The 18,290-nt window shown below is 39.5% G+C and overlaps 1 long non-coding RNA gene across 6 annotated transcripts in view; it reads left to right on the plus strand.

The window, feature by feature from the left end:
• LOC141097365 (uncharacterized) overlaps positions 1-18,290 on the plus strand; it is an 868,065-nt gene that overhangs the window by 414,616 nt on the left and 435,159 nt on the right. For 5 of the 6 annotated variants that reach the window (XR_012233931.1, XR_012233929.1, XR_012233928.1 and 2 more), the window contains one exon: positions 14,469-14,688. The exons of the other annotated variant lie outside the window; for it this stretch is intronic. This is a non-coding gene — a long non-coding RNA (uncharacterized lncRNA). The remainder of the gene's footprint in view (positions 1-14,468; positions 14,689-18,290) is intronic. 6 annotated transcript variants of the gene reach the window in all.

The following is an 18,290-nucleotide window of genomic DNA, read 5'->3' on the forward strand; positions in this document are numbered from 1 at the left end:
TACTTCCTCATGTTTTGGAAAATAGACCCAAAATACTAGCAGATATATGGTACTGTATCAGAAGCGTACAGCTCTATACAGTCTAGGGATAACAGTAAATCTCTGTATATATTTCATGAGTCATACACATATGCTCACAGGCTCAGTATGGATTACCCAATAAAATAAAAAGTTGAAAAAGGGTACAGTATCACCAGATACAAGGTATATATAGTATAGTGTAAACATTCTGAATCTCCGTATACATTTCAGGAGGCAGACACAAATGCTCTCAGGCCCAGTATGGATTACACAAGAATGTGAAAAGCTGTAAATGGGTAATGTAACACAAGCATACAGCTGTATACAGTGTTGGGGTAATCTTAAAGCTCCAAATATATTGCCGAAGCAACAGACAGACGTTCACTGGCTCATTATGGATTACACCAGAATCTAAATAGCTAAAAAGGTTAGTGTATCAGAAGCGTACAGCTGTATACAGTGTTGGCTAAATTTGAAATCTCGGTATATATTTCCGAAGTCACCCTCAGACGCTCACTCAGTCTGGGCTTGACCATAATAAAAAATGTTGTAAAAAAGGTACTGGATAACAAGATAGCAAGTATATATATTATAGGGTACAATTGAAATCTCCGTATACATAGTCCCGTAGTCACCCTCAGACGCTTACTCAGTATGGATTTGACCGTAATACTAAATGTCGAACAAAGGTACTGTATAACAAGATACAAGCTGTATCGAGTATAGGGTAAAAATTGGTATCTCCGATTCACCGTATATATAGAAGGCATAAACCACACACGCTCACTCACTATGGATGATACCGTAATACAAAATTTTGAACAAAGGTACTGTATCAGCACATACCAGGTGTATCCACTCTAGGGTTAATTGTAAATTTCCGTCTATACTTCCGGAGTCAGACACAGACTCTCACAGGCTCACTATGTATTACACCAGAATTTAAAAAGTAGAAAAAGGGAAAGGTAGTCGAAGCGTACAACAGTATACAGTGTTGTGGTACTTTTAAATCTTCGAATATTTCAATCTCAGTAAGCCAGTCCAGACTCTCCGCTACTGGAAACTACATGGATACAAGTACAGACAGAAAGTCGAGTGTTAGCAGAAATTTGGAAATTACTCATCGTGGGAAAACCTCCCGGTAGATGTTGCAGAGGCGATGCAGACCCTCAATTACTGTGTCTGTGGAGACAGCAAAAACAGTTCTTTGTGAAGAAAGGATTGCTTTATCGCAGTAGTGTGGATCACATCACCGTTACTTGTCTCCATCAAATTGTGAACACAGGGAGAGATGTAGACTTGGTCCTCACTGCCTATCATGATGTGTCTGGTCATTTTGGACTGCAAAAGACAGAAGCCACAAGCCGTAGGTGATTATATTGGATTGGCATGAGAGGAGACATTGAAAAATGGTGGGAGGAATGTCACATGTCTGTGACTATCACAACTGTGAAAGGTGATCATAAAGCACCACTGCATCCGCTTGTAAGTTGACGTCCATTACAAATGGTAGCCATTGATCATCTGAAGATAGAGGCCAGCAGGACAGGCCATAGCTACATCTAAACCATCATCGATCAATACACCAAATTTCTAGTGGCCGTCCCTGTGAAGGATTTAACTGGCCAGACTACAGAGCGGTGGAGCAGGGAGAGGTAAGTATTGCAACTTACAAGTGCTGTGGCCATGACCAAGCTGGGGGGCACACTCGTGGTCAACGGTACTGGCACAGGGCCCCTCAGAGTACGCTGGTGTGTCTGACGGCGAGTGGGCCCCCCAGCCACTGTATTGTACTATGAGGGGCCCTGTGCCAGTGCCGTCGGCCATCAGTGGGCCCATCCACCTGTTCAGAGCAACGGCACTTGCCCGGGTGCACCAGGTGTTGACCCCAGCCCTTGGGGGGGGGCAGCCCAGTTAGGGAGGTTTAAAAAATGGCATATGTTGATGTGTTGGCTGGACGTTCAGCAGATAACACACTAACAGCAGGGCAAGCGAGCTCCTGTAAGGCATATTGTGCCAATTCAGGCCAGGTGTCCAGTTTAGAGGCCCAATAGTCAAAGGGGAATGACCTATGAGGGAGAACATCGATATGGGAGGAGAAGTAGTTTGTAACCATAGTTGACAACTGCTGTCTCCTGTCATTTTTAATCGATGCAGTATTAGCAGTCGTGTGAGCGGTACTTGAGAAATCATTCCACAACATGGTCATTAAACCCCTGTCTCCAACGCCACTTCGGCTGTGTGCACCACGAACAGCTCTTCCATTGTGCCCACTACGGCTCGTGGGAGAACCAGCACCGCTGCTGTGTGCTGGGAAAGCCTCAAGCAAACAGTTTACCAGAGTTGCTTGTTAGCCAATATTATCTCTAGGTTCTCCTGTGGCATGATGTTGTGTAATTTGCCTTTGTAGCGTGGATGGAGGATGCTGGCCAGCCAGTAGTCGTCATCCCTCATCATTTTGGCAATGCGGGGGTCCCTTTTTAGGATCCGCATAGCATAATCGCACATGTGGGCCAATGTTACAGGTGTCAATGATGTACTGCCACTGCTGGGTGGAGGAGCACTTTCTGGCATATCCGCATTCCTACAGTCACGCACAAACACTGTACCTGACCTTGGAACGCCAACATTTACTCTTGCCCCCTGAGAAGCATCCACCTGCCCAAAATAATCATCCCCCTCATCCTCCTTCTCCTCCTCTTCCTCTTCTTCCTCCACCTCGTCCAGGACAGTTCCCTGACCAGACAATGGCTGACTGTCATCAAGGCTTCCCTCCTCCTCTGCTGCAGATGCCTGATCCTTAATGTGCGTCAAACTGCATGAGCAGATGCATAAGTGGGATGCTCATGCTTATGATGGCGTCGTCTGTGCTTGCGGTGCTTGGGGAGGTGGAGCAATCGCTGCAGCTTCTGCATACGAATGGAGTGGACGTTTGAGCGACGGATGTGCGAGCACAGTCTTCGCACCTTATGGAGCAGGGATGTTAACTCCGGATAATTATTAAGGAAGCACTGCACCACCAGGTTCAAAGTGTGAGCCAGGCAAAGTATGTGTGTGAGTTTTGCACGGGCTATGGCTGCCACAAAATTACAGCCGTTATCACTGACTACCTTGCCTGTCTCAAGATGTAGACTGCCCAGTCATAACTCAGTTTGTCACTGCAAGTAGTCGGCCAGTACCTCCGTGGTGTGTCTGTTGTCGCCCAAAGACATCATCTTTAACACAGCCTGGTGATGCTTACCACTAGCTGTTTGATAGTGGGACACCTCGTGTGCAGCACTGCCAGCTGCGGATGGAGTGCTCGTGCGACTGCGCTCTGTGAACGAGCTTTCGCTGATGGAGGAGGAGGAGGGTCGAAAGCCTATAGCCAACTGTTTCCTATACCATGGGCTAGGCAGCACTGTTCCATCGCCGCTGTCCCCTGTGGAGCCTGCATCCACCACATTAACCCAGTACGCAGTGATGAACACATAACGGCCCTGGCCATGCCTACTGGTCCATGCATCTGTTGTGAGGTGCACCTTTCCACTCACTGACTGTTTTAGTGCATGGACAATGCGGTCTTTCACATGCCGGTGTAGGGCAGGAATGGCTTTTCGAGAAAAGAAGTGCCGACTGGGTAGGTCATAGCATGGGACAGCGTAGGCCATGAGCTTGCGGAAAGCTTCGCTTTCAACCAAACGGTAGGGCATCATCTCTAATGAGATTAGTTTGGCAATGTAGGCGTTCAAACACAGTGTACGCGGATGAGAGGATGAGTACTTTCTTGTCCTACTCAGTGTCTGGTAGGGTGAGCTGGACTAGAGAGCTGCATATGGGGGAACTAGCGGTGGACCGGACGGAGTGAGAGGGGGTTGTGATGGTATTGGTGGTGATGGCCTAGATTCAGTGTTGTGTTGCAAAACCATTGTGATTCCCTGAGTGATTTGGCCTTGCGACGACACCTCCACATTTAGTGCTGGTGGTGTGCTTAATGGTGGCGGTGGTCTTACAGTGGGGGAAGCGATGGAGCGTTGCTGGCTACCTTCAGTCGGAGCAGTTGCACATGTGCCACCTGAGGTTTTGTAGTCTGTCCACGCTTGCAATTGCATGTTGATTAAATGTCTAAGCATGCAACTGGTATTCAAATTTCGGAGTTGTTTACCTTGGCTAAAGGTCCTTCTGCATTTCTTACAGGTAACCTTTGCCTCATCAGTAAGATTTTGGACAAAGAAGTGCCACACTGCACTCTTCCTACTATGGTATACATTTTCTGGCCTTGCACGCTGTGCTAAGTTGACCGTCCGGCCAAGCTGTCCTGCAACTCTTTAGTTTTTGTTCCACATTTTTGGACAGCTACGGGCCTGCCAGATAACCACTGCTGCGATGTCAATGCCTGCTGCGGATCCTTCTCCTTATATGAACTATTGCCAGCGCCACCGTCCTCCCCCAATGGATGCCAATCCGGGTGAAGAACTGGGTCATCCATCACCTCCTCTTCAAAGTCATCTGCACCTTCCTCTTTACCTTCCTCTGTGTCACTGTGTAAGGTGGTATAGTATGCGGGAAGGGGCACCTGAGTTTCATCAGGGTCAGATTCTGGCTCAGTAGACTGCGAGGGCAATGTAGTGCTGTGGGTGAATGCACCAGCAGATTCGTCTAGCAGTGCCTGTGCATCAGTGCACTCCATGTCAGATTCATCTTGGACTGGGGAATTCAGGATTTGACTGGATAACCCTGGCATGGTATGTGAAAAGAGCTCCATAGAGTAATCTGAAGTGTGGGCTGCCGCAGCCCTATCTTTTGGTGGGGGTGAAGGACACAAGGAAAGGTGTTTTTCCTGACCAGAACCCTACACTGATGACTCCGTGCTTGCAGGCTTCGAACGTTCAGAAGAGGAGGCAATAGAGCTTGTGGCTGTTTCAGCAATGTACGCCAAAACCTGTTCCTGATGCTCCGGCTTTAAAAGCAGTTTTCCTACTCCAAGAAAAGGGAACCTTACAGGCCTTTTTGGGCCAGACGATGACGCAGGCTCAACACCTCCTGACTTAGCTGCTATTGTGCTTTTACCAGAACTAGCCAATGCACCACCACCATCAGTAACAGCTGCGCCCCCCTGCCCACATTCGCGGCCTCTTCCACCATACTTCCTCATGTTTGGGAAAATGTACCAAAAATACCAGCAGAGAGATGGTACTGTATGAGGAGCGTCCAGCTGTGTAAGGTGTATTAAAAAAATTAAATCTATGTATATATTTTGTTAGTCACAGACGCTCTCACAGTATGTATTTGACTGTAATCCAACAAGCAGATATACGGAACTGTATCAGAAGTGTACAGCTATATTCATTTTTTGTGTAACTAACAATCTCCGTATATGTATTTACGGAGTGTCACACACACGCTGACTCTGTATAGATGTGACTGTAATGCGAACGGCAGATATACAATACTGTTTGAGAATCGGACAGCTCAATACGGTGTCTGTATGGAAAATTGTCAATCTCCGTCTATTTTTATACAGACTGACACACGCTGTCTCTGTCTATTTTTGACCGTAATCAAACAGCAGATATACAAAACTGTTTGAAAAGCGGACAGCTCTCTAAGGTGTAGGTCTGGAACAATGGAAAATCTCCTCTGCCTGTTTTTCCAGAGTCACACCCAGATAGCTTCTATTTGTCTGTCATACCAGCCGGTACACGGTAGTGTGAGGAGCGTACACCACTATATGGTGTCTGTATGGAAAATTGTCAATCTCCGTCTATTTGTATACGGACTGACACACGCTGTCTCTGTCTAGATTTGACCGTAATCAAACAGCAGATATATGAAACTGTTTGAAAAGCAGACAGCTCTCTAAGGTGTAGGTCTGGAAAAATGGAAAATCTCCTCGGCTTGTTTTTCCAGAGTCACACACAGATAGCTTCTATTTGTCCGTGATACAAGGCGGTACATGGTAGTGTGTGAGGAGCGTACACCGCTATACGGTGTCTGTATGGAAAATTGTCAATCTCCGTCTATTTGTATACGGACTGACACACGCTGTCTCTGTCTAGTTTTGACCATGATCAAACAGCAGATATACAAAACTGTTTGAAAAGCAGACAGCTCTCTAAGGGTACTGTCACACTTAGCGATGTACCAGCGATCCCGACCAGCGATATGAAGCGGTCAGGATCGCTGGTACATCGCTAAGTGGTCGCTAGTGAGCTGCCACACAGGCAGATCTCACCAGCGACATCGCTGGGGACGGGGGTCGCTACTTACCTGTCACACTAGGCGATCCTGCGTCCTCCCGCCCGGCTCCACGCTCGTTGCTCGTCTCTCCACAGGAAGCGCCACAGGAAGCTGACGACGAGAAACAGTCCAGCCTGTTCTCGTGCGATCAGCGATAAGCAGCGGGGGAGCGGGTCGTAGGTAAGTATCACACACAGCGATATCGCTAACAATATCGCTGTAACGTCACAAGTTATAGCGATATTGCTAGCGATATCGCTTAGTGTGACAGGCCCTTAAGTTGTACAGTAGGTCTGGAAAAATGGAAAATCTCCTCGGCTTGTTTTTCCAGAGTCACACACAGATAGCTTCTATTTGTCCGTGATACAAGGCGGTACACGGTAGTGTGTGAGGAGCGTACACTGCTATACGGTGTCTGTATGGAAAATTGTCAATCTCTGTCTATTTGTATACGGACTGACACGCTGTCTCTGTCTAGTTTTGACTGTAATCAAACAGCAGATATACGAAACTGTTTGAAAAGCGGACAGCTCTATAAGATGTAGGTCTGGAAAAATAGAAAATCTCCTCTGCTTGTTTTTCCAGAGTCACACCCAGATGGCTTCTATTTGTCCGTGTTACCAGCCGGTACACGGTAGTGTTTGAGGAGCATACACCGCTATACGGTGCATGAAAAAATGAACGCTCGGTAACTCACCAGAACAAAATAATAAAAGTTGGAGTGCTTTGAAAAAAGCAGTTTGAACAGCAGTGTGGACACAGCAATGCAGCTATCAGGTTGCCTTAAAAGGGAGCCTAATCACCACCAGCACTGCTGCACAGAATAAAAATCCTCCCTTTTCACTGCACACTAACTGTACAGTGAAAAGCGCTATCAGCAGAAGCAATTTTTTTTCTTCTTCCCTGTATAACGCTCTCATTATTCAAAATCATCATCAGCAGCACCTCTCCCTATTCTAAGATCGGCAGAAGATGGCGGTCGGCGGTCATGGCCTTTTATACCCACTGTGATGCCACACAAAGCCAGCCAATCACTTCAATGCCCTTCTTTAAGATGGTGGTGGCCGCTGCCCATGTCATCACGTTGCCCACAGTGTGTGTCCTCCATCATTGGCTGAGAAAAGGCGCTGGAAGCATTATTTGAAACTCGACTTTGGCGCTCAGCGACCTCATGGCCGACCTCACGCTATGGTCGGGTTTCGATCGGCGAAACCCAACTTTAGCTAAAGTCGGCGTTTTTTTAATTTGACCTACCCATTTCACTCAACTCTACTGTACAGGTAACCGCAAAACAAGACTTAAACAATAGATCATTTTCTGATGACCCATTCCCTTTAGGAACTAGGAAAGTTGTGCTTTCAAGAATTTCTAGCTCTGTAGGACAAATTAATGGTGTAATTTTAATGAGACCATGGGAAGTATGTGAGAAGTTTAGGAAGAGTTTAGAGATGGGCAGAACTACCACTAAGCTTTGTCATTGGCAAATTGAATCTGGTCACTTATTTCTGGTTAAAAGATCAGTAATAAATGTTGGTCGGTTGGTAATGGTGCACCAATATTTCTGTACATTAATTTTCACCAATAAGCCCTACTTCAAGGAAATTAAAGGTATGAGGTCAATGATCAGAGCGTCTAGTATTTTCTATAAACATATCATGAGATCTTACCCCTGATTACATGCAGCTGAACCACCAACATCTTGTAGAAAATCTCACGTGATCTCAATGTCTTAGCTGGGTTTTGTCTTTGGACTTGACTGTTGCATCATGCTTTAAATGGAATTGATTGTGTGGTTGTAATGAAAGCAACAAATTGATTTTTATCCAGAGTTACAAAGAGTAAATAGAAAAATGTTCCCATCTTGACCTTCTGGGGAAGCTTCTGGGATTTAGCGGCTTTAAATCCATTTTTTGTTTTATATTGTGTGTTTAAATGCAAATAGAAGGCAACAGCATCAATAAAATGCCCGAATTAATGCTCAGCGAAATGTAGTCTAATTGTTTAATGTTGTAATGAAAGAATATGGCAATGCAAAAAGAATCAGTCTGTCTGATATCTATGGATATCTAGAATCTTTTTATTTCCTTTGAAAACGTATTTTTTTTCTTTTACTCATACCTGTCTAGCTTCAGGAAGGTTCTGTGATGGAACCGGAATGTTGTCACATGGGCTTTTTTTTGCATTAGAAGTAATTTATTGGACAGCAGCCTCTTTTTCCTTTTTCTTATTATAAGACTTTTGAGTATATGTCTTGGAGGCCTGGCACCCTGAATTGGTAGAAGCTAGAGCTGCTTCATTGCTTGTTTATATTTGGTCTATTAATTGATTTATCATATTTTTTATTTTATCTATCTATTATCTAAGCAAAAAAAAAAACACTCAGCACCTAATAGTGTGAACACGTTCAAGCTGCGAACACTGACAAAAAAGAACACAGCAGCACATGTGCATGACTCTAGGCCATGTGAAAACACAGAAAAACATTAAAAACATTCAATTTAGATTAAACTTCTCAAAATTGTTCAAATAATTTTTTACAAAATGTTTTTTTTTACTCACAGTAATAGATGAAAAATGAAGGTTCTTAGTGCACAAATTGACCAATTCATGTAAGTCCATCAACCACAGCAAGGTGACCTCCCTCTGATGGGTCCCTGCTCTACGTTATAAGCCACTTCTGGGCCACCAGACCACAATTTTGGACAAACATGTCACTACTGAGCTCAGCCTACAATTTATGGGCAGGTAGAGCTGATTGCGGCAAGGCCTTGCACTAAGAACCTTCATTTTTCATCTATTACTGTAAATGAAATTCCTTTCATTCTTTTTCGTTCATTCCTTTCTTTTTTATCTTCTTCCTTTCTTTTCTTTCCTGTTTTTCTTTCTTTTTCTTCCCTTCTTTCTTAACTTGCTTTATTTCTTTATTTTTGTTCTTTCTTTCGTTCTTCATATCCTGTGTTTCTTTCTTTCCTTACTTCTTCCTTTCTGTTTTTCTTTCTTTCTTTCCTTTTTTGTAATTTCCTGTTTTGTTATTCCTTCATTTCTGCTTTTCTTTCTTTCTCTTTCTTTCTTTTTCTTTCTCTATTTAAATCTTTTTCTTTCTTTTATTTATTTGTTTTTTATTTGTTTTTTTCTTTCCTTCTTTCTCTGTCTTCCTTCCCGTCTTTCTTTCTTTCTTTCTTTCTTTCTTTCTTTCTTTCTTTCTTTTCTTCCTGTCTTTCTTTTTTTTTCTTTCTATATTTTATATAAGAAGACTAAATTATTTCATTTACAAGTGTAGTCCTCAGGATGGCGGAACGTCTCTGTCTCCAAAATTCATATACTTTATTAGTTGTCTCCTATCTAACATCTGATTTTGCATTTTGCCACATTTTTGTTTACTAATGTAGAAATGTTCCTATAATCCCTGCGCTCGGTGCATGATTCGTCCTTGTACACATTTTTTTTTAATTATTTATCTTTACATAAGATAAACACTGGACCTATTTATTCTAGTAATCCCAAAAAAAATCGCCATGCATTTCTCCGCCAACAGTAATCTCTAGGAGCGCTCTATTCTTTCAAGCCCACTTGATGTCCTGCAGGTTGTGGCAGAACAATACACAGGAAAGGCTTAGACATTGAGCTTGCACGCTTTTTGACTCCATTTTAAACCCTTTGTTCCCATCAGGGTGGCATTTTTTCACACAGCATGTGGCAGCTCCGACTCTGATCCCGTCTGTCGTATAAAATCAAAGTATGCCGGGTTTTTATTATTATTATCCTGAGTTGTCTGTACGATCCTCTGCTCCGATCACTGATGGCTAGATCTGACCATGGGAAACTGACCGTATATATGGTAGATCCTAGAAAAAACCATATAAGGCGTCACCTTGAAACACAGATTTTATTTTACTTGAACTCTTGAATTCTTTTGATCCCAGCCATTCTAATTATTAGGCGTCTTGTCATCATTTCTTTTATTTAAAAAATTACAAAAATCCGAACAGAATAAATTGGGAAAATCCAAAATTTTAAAGTAAACTTAGATATTAATGGACACATGTCTATCTTTAAAAATAATATAAAAATAATCTGAAATGTATTTGATTATGTATTTTTTACAAAGATTTATGAAAACAGAATAGATGATAAATTATTATGAAAAATTAAATATTTACTAATAATAAAAAATAATAATAATGATGATACATGCTCACAAAATTGTATTAATACTGCCCTGTCATGGTAAGCCTGTATCACAGTAATGTAAAGCATCTCAAAGGTGATCTTATTGTCTGTTTTACCGGGGTAAATTTTCACAATTTTTACTGATAAGTTCTAAAAATAGATGTTGTCTAATACAAATTTTATTTGCTGAATTTATAAACTATTTTATCTATCTATCTATCTATCTATCTATCTATCTATCTATCTATCTATCTAGTTAGAAAAAAATGGAACACCACTTGCAATCAAGTGGGTGCACAGGCCTCCCGGCGACTAATCCATATACTTTTCAAATATACAGGAATAAATAATGGAAAGCAGCACTCTAGATTTAGCAAAAAATATAAGAGTGGACTTTATTAGGCCCACATGCCTATCTATCTATCTATCTATCTATCTATCTATCTATCTATTATCTACCTATCTATTTATCTATCTATCTTTCATTCTCTTTCTTTCTTTCTATCATCTATCACATATATATCTATTATCTTTCTTTCTTTTTTTCTTTCTTTCTTATTTCTATCTATCTCCTATCTATTATCTATCTATCTATCTATCTATCCATTGTCTATCTATTATCTATCGATCTATCCATTGTCTATCTATTATCTATCTATCCATTATCTATCTGTTATCTATTATCTATCTATCCATTATCTATCGATCTATTTATCTATCTATTATCTATATATCATCTATCTATCTATCCATTATCTATCTATTGTCTATTATCTATCTATCTATCTATCTATCTATCCATTGTCTATCTATTATCTATCTATCGTCTATCTATTATCTATCTATCTATCTTTCATTCTCTTTCTTTCTTTCGTTCTTCTTTCTATCTATCATCTATCACATATATATCTATTATCTTTCTTTCTTCTTTCTATCTATCATCTATCTATCTCCTATTATCTATCTTTCTATCTATCTAGCTATCTATATTTCTATCTATCTATCTCATATCTATCTATCTATCTATCTATCTCATATCTATCTCCTATCTATCTATATATCTATTATTATTGTTATTATTTATTTATATAGCACCATTGATTCCATGGTATAGAGGGGAGAGGACCCTGCCCTTTCGGGCTTACATGCTACAGGATGGTGGGGAAGGAGACAGTAGGTTGGGGGGTTGCAGCAGATCTATCTATTTATTTATCTATTATCTATATATCTATCTTTCTATCAAGTGAAAGAAATCTTTGTATTAGTGCACATGCAAATCATAGTTAAAAAATATTTTTGGATGAAATCTTCATATAATTTCCATGCCATATCGCATTTTCACATAAAAAATAATTACAGACTAAATATTTAAATTAAATGTTAAATGAAAAGAAAAAAGCGTAAAAGTAAAACCTGCAATGAACACGTTTAATGCAGAAATTTGTGAGAATTTGTCCGGATAGTAAACCCACAGCATCTTCGCCATCTATTAGACGCTTCCTGTAGTGTTACACTGTTGGGCCCTTTTTTTAAAAAATTATTTTACAATTAATTTGTGGTGTACGGGGAGAAGATAAACGGACGGATTACAGAAAGACGACGACTGTACCTGCGCTAAGATGGTGACTGTAGAGCAACACACAGGACGGCGGCAGCGCATCACATGTGATGTAAGACCACAATACATGACAGTATGTTCCTCACACGGTTACGACCGAACACCCCACTATTAATTATCCAGTCGCACGTCTGCTGCCCTTATAGAGATAACTCTCGGGGTAATGCTGGGATGAAGGCGACTCTCACTGTGAGTTATGTCTCTTCTGTCCCAATAACCTTGTTTCTCTTAATGCGCCTCCCCTTTGCCTGCAGCAACTAAAAGGAAAAAAAGAGGTATGGGGTGTAGGAAGCGAGAGCGCGGCGTCATCTCAGGGAATACGCACCAGTGTCCTATACTGTGAGCAGCACCACGAAGATCGCTGATGTCCCCTTAGCATTTTGGATTCCTCTCTATCAGACTTCTTTCCAGACTGAGCCGGCGGCGATGGCGGCCGCCCTGGAGCAGTTTTCACTTTGTGGAGGGGGGGGGGATTTTGGATTTAGTTTATCCTAAAAAATGTTTTTTGTTTTTTTTTACTTGGGAAAAAAATGAGAACATTATAAAATGATGGATAGATGGATGAATAGAAAGATAAATATAAATTATGATAGAGAGATAGATGATAGATAGTAGATAGATAGGAGATAGAGAATAAATAATAGATAACGTAGATGATAGATAATAGGAGATAGATAATACATAGATAATAGGAGATACATAGATGACAGATAATAGATAGATGATAGATAACATAGATGATAGATAGATATGAGATAGATAATAGATAGGAGATAGAGAATAGATAAATAATAGATAACATAGATGATAGATAATAGATAGGAGATAGATAATAAATAGATAATAGGAGATACATAGATGATAGATTATAGATAGATGATAGATAACATAGATGATAGATAGATATAAAGAACGACAGATATGAGATAGAGAGATATTAGTTGGATTGATAGGTAAATATGAGATAGACAATATATGTGAGATAGATTTAGAGAGAGATAGATATAAGACAGATGGATAGAAATAGATGATAGATAGATATGTGATAGATATTAGATAGATATGAGATAGATAGATAGATATGTGATAGATATTAGATAGATATGAGATAGATAGATAGATAGATAGATAGATAGTGGATGGATAACCCAATCCAAGGGGGAAAAAAAGCAGCACTTCAAAGCCATGAAAAACTATTTTTATTCACTCATTAAATAAAAGCGACATTTCAGCTCCAACCATAACGCTGCATGCATATGTGTGTATATATATGTTATTTATACAAATGCAAGTATACTTTTATGCAGTGTATAATTATATGTATATTAAGATGTCATTCTGCATACACTGGGCATATATATATATGTGTATGTATGTGTGTATATATATATATATAAATGTGCTAAATTGAGGTATAGATAATACACATTTCTTCTTGATATATGGATCCCTAGATGAATTGCTATGAAAGATCTAAACTATATCTCTAAATATAAAATATGATATGTACTAAACATATTTATTACATAGATAAATTCGAAAGACAAATAAGTTAAATCTGTTTGCCGCATATACAGAAATTCTCTCTCTATATACATAGACAGATAAATTGCTATAAAATTGCACCTTGCCTTAAATTTTAAAATATTGCAACTGACAAACTATGTTATTAAATAACAATATATCTTTTAAAATGTTAAAAAAAGCTGAAAAAAAGCACATTATTTTTGTCATCTAGTATGTATTCTGTAGATGTTCCTATTATATTCATAGAAATAAAAAGGGAGAACAAATATAGCAGTTTGGTAAACTCGCGCAACCAAAGTAAAATATCAAATATAACAGCAAGCTCAAACAGGTTATATATAAAGCAGCTATGCGTTAAAATAATATAATAATATCTGTCAATATTTTAATAAAGTGATAGAAAAAGTAGCGATAGAGGACTGACAGTCAATGCAAAAAGAATGCAAAAATAATTGATAAAAGCAATAAGTAAGATGCATAAAAATAAAAATGGGAGGAAGAAGGAAAAAAATGGGGACAAGGAAAAGGGAAAATAAAATGGGGACAAGGAAAAGGGAAAAAGGGGACAAGAAAGAAAGAGAAATAAAATGGGGACAAGAAAGAAAGAGAAATAAAATGGGGACAAGAAAAAGGGGACAAGAAAGAAAGAGAAATAAAATGGGGACAAGAAAGAAAGAGAAATAAAATGGGGACAAGAAAGAAAGAGAAATAAAATAGGGACAAGAAAGAAAGAAATAAAAATGGGTAAAAGGAAGAACGAAAAAAAATGTTTGGCCCACCGCTCAGATTTGGTTGGAAAAGTGCTTGCTAAGCTATCTATTTCACACATGCAACGACAGAAGGTTCGATATTCATTCGATCGATGAGTGAAAAGGCACAATAGCAAAATCGGACTGTCTCCTTTTCAATACAGATCTCAAATGTCCCCCTACAGTCTGCAGTCGCGCGGCTGGTGGTGAGGTTCTGAAGGAGCAAGGGTTACATCAAGGCTGCTCCCTCGACCGCTCAGACAGTCTAGACCAATGACCTGCATCACCATGCCCTTTGAAGAAGAAGCAAGTTCGCTCATGGTGGATGAAAAATCAAGGCGTACCCCCCCATAACAAAAGGGAACAGCTCGTGGCTGCAAAGAGGTAAGCAGGGGAAAGCAAAAAAAAAAAAGGCATCTGCTTCTATGGTTACAGGCCAACTATGACAACCTCGCCTTTCATGGAGAAGCGTTCTCATGCTCCCTCGCAGACTTGTGTCATGCATTAGAAGCAGAGGCTGAAATCCGCATAGTTATTTCACAGCAAAATGATACGCCGGCACATGGTTCATACCAGGGAAAAAAAAAAAGAGAAGAAAGTCACATGACGCGTTTCAGGCTTCTGCTGTTTCATAAAAATCCTCTTGCTGGGTCGGAGCAAGACAAATGTTGGCTGGCACGTAGCCGCATTATGAGACTTTAGATTTGCCCTCTCCATTTTTTTTTTCCCGATTGAAATAAAGGGTTAGAGGTCAAGGTTTATGTGACCGGGCCACAAGCCGCCTTTTGTTGCTGTGGCTTCAGAGTGAATAGCGTTTCGAGTAAGGTTTTGCATCTCTTTAAATCCAAGCCGTTCTCATAGGTCTGACAAAGCATGAAAAGTAATGAATTTCTATCTTCCTGACCTTAGCCGCGCTGTCGTTTTTTTTTCTTTTCCTGACTGCGCATTTTTCTTTTTTTTTTTTTTTTTCTTTCATTGTTGAATTTATCCTTAAAGCTGTCGGAAAGCAGCAGACGGGATTTCTATTTTTGAAGGAACAGAATTTTGTGTGTTTTTTTTGGATTCTGAGTTCTGAAATTCTTAGTTATGTGTCGGAGGTTGTGAACTTCAGGCAATGTGAGGTTAGATTGAGGAGGATAAGAAATCGGACGATTACGTACGGCTGACACAGGCGGAGGCGATTACTGATAGGTGGCCGCCCAAAATATATGTTTGTGTACTGTGAATTTGTGTTCAAATCCTTTAGAATTGATAGAAGCTTATAGAGAAGCGCACTGTGATTTATCTCCAGAGACACAGATAGATAGATAGATAGATAGATAGATAATGGATAGATAGATAGATAGATAGATAGATAGATAGATAATGGATAGCTAGATATGAGATGGATAAATGGATATGAGATAGATAGGTGGATATGAGATAGATAGATAGATAGATAGATAGATTTGAGATAGATAGATAGATATATAGATGGATGTGAGATAGATAGATAGATAGATAATAGATAGATAGATAGATAGATAGATAATGGATAGCTAGATATGAGATGGATAAATGGATATGAGATAGATAGGTGGATATGAGATAGATAGATAGATATGAGATAGATAGATAGATAGATAGATAGATTTGAGATAGATAGATAGATATATAGATGGATGTGAGATAGATGGATAGATAGATAGATTTGAGATAGATGGATGTGAGATAGATAGATAGATAATGGATAGATAGATAGATAATGGATAGCTAGATATGAGATGGATAAATGGATATGAGATAGATAGGTGGATATGAGATAGATAGATAGATAGATAGATATGAGATAGATAGATATATAGATGGATGTGAGATAGATGGATAGATAGATAGATAGATTTGAGATAGATAGATAGATAGATAGATAATGGATAGCTAGATAGATATGAGATAGATAGATGGATATGAGATAGATAGATAGATAGATAGATAGATAGATAGATAATGGATAGCTAGATATGAGATAGATAGATGGATAGACATATAGATAGATATGAGATAGATAGATATGAGATAGATAGATAGATAGATAGATAGATTTGAGATAGATAGATAGATTTGAGATAGATAGATAGATATTGCAGACAAGAAATAGAGCAGCACAAAAATACAAAAGAGAGTCCAGGTGCAAAGCTCCCAAAGGCATGTACCAAACCTTTATGATGCAAAATATAGATAGATAGATAGAAGATAGATAATAGATATGTCATAGAAATACTATCTATATATCTCCTATCTATTATCTATCCAACCCATATCTATCTATCTTTCTTATCAAATATATAAATACTAGATATTTTGTATTATTGTTATGTTTTTTTTATATATATATATATATATATATATTCATCTATATACATTGAATGCAGAGACAGATTTCCATTGAAACCTGATTCTCCCTGCGCTGATCGGGTGAATTGAGGTAACTAGCAATAATGCTTGTTTTTTTTTGGGAGGGGATGCAGTTCTGATTTAATCCTTGCAGTGTTACCGGGGTTATTCTTTGCAGATTTATAGGGATGCTCCATGATGTGTAGAGTTTGCAGTTTCATTTTAGAGCAGCTGATACGCAGGGAAATGGAGTGGCACGCCAAGGTCACGAGACGCCGTCTCTGAAGGTCACCCGAGCAGGCGCTGTTTCCAATTTAGATTTGCCTTTATGTTGGTCTGATTTTATGTTTCGGAGATGCACATTCGGTAATCTCATTAGCAGTGGGTTCCTTTTTTTTCCATTAAGTGCTGTGACTCGGTAATGATCTGTGCATGAGCTTACCATAATAATTATTTGGCTGTTTATATGTTCACGGCGACCTTTAGGTTGAGCTCTGGGAAGATTTCTGATGAGAAATTACAAAATCTATAAAGTCCCTATTTTTCTGGCGTGGATTGGAGTTGGTTGGCGTAGGATTGCAGCAATTGCCCTCTAATATTGGTGATTTTTTTTGGGGGGGTGTAAATTCTGTTTAAAACATTCTGTTTTAGTGCACAGGAGTGTCGCCCTTTTTAAAAGGAAATTGTTTGTGAAATTTGGTTCGGAGCAATTGTAGATAGTAAATGATGGAATCCTACGTAGGCAATTCCCTACTCTTGTTAAATTACGGAAATTGCTCCCCCTACAGGCAGGACTAGGCTATCTGTTGCAGAAAAATAAAATCCTCCAAAGTCAGACTTGTTAGATATGTGTTATATACTATTAACCCCTTCATGGTAAGTGCCGAACAATTACCCTGTAAGAGTCATTAAACTCCGTGATCGATGCAATGTATGATTGGCATATATGCTCATCTCTGAGTTCCTGGAAAAGACCCTTGTACCCTTATTTCTATATTTCCTGGTTTGGGCCCTACAGTAGTTATTTTCGGCTTGCCTAACAATTGGCCTTGTATATAATGACACTAATTACCGTATATGGTAAAGGCATGTAGACATACAGTAGGTTGGTAAAATTTTACTAAAATAAAAAAAAAGTTGTTCATCCATTCAAAATAAAAAAATAAAAATCTTTTTTAAAAAAATGGATTTTATTCCATCAAAATAATCATGATGACCTATTATCACAATAACCCAAAATAATAAAGTGAGCCCATCAATTAAGTGAAAAATGGAGAAATGATTCTTTCTTGGCATTTTTGGTAAAAAAAAATACATTGAAAATTAAACTCTAATATAGACAAACCCCAAAATGCTGCATTAATAAACAGGTTTCTCATGTCCTGGTATTTCCAGTACCGGAAAAAACGGTACCGGAGATATCCATATCCGTGTGTCCGTGTGTGTAATACGTGCAGCATCAGTACCACATGGACAGCCACCAGGGAAGAAGCGCTACAGTAAGCGCTGTTCCCCAGCAGCAGGTGCTGAAGACAGCTCTCATCGTTCTCCCCTGCTCTGCAATGGGCATGAACAGGGAAGAATGATGAGAGTTTTATTAAAGTCCAAAAGAT

This window comes from Dendrobates tinctorius, unplaced genomic scaffold (assembly GCF_039654945.1).
Source record: "Dendrobates tinctorius isolate UK_male_01 unplaced genomic scaffold, ASM3965494v1 ptg000084l, whole genome shotgun sequence".
Lineage (NCBI taxonomy): Eukaryota > Metazoa > Chordata > Amphibia > Anura > Dendrobatidae > Dendrobates > Dendrobates tinctorius.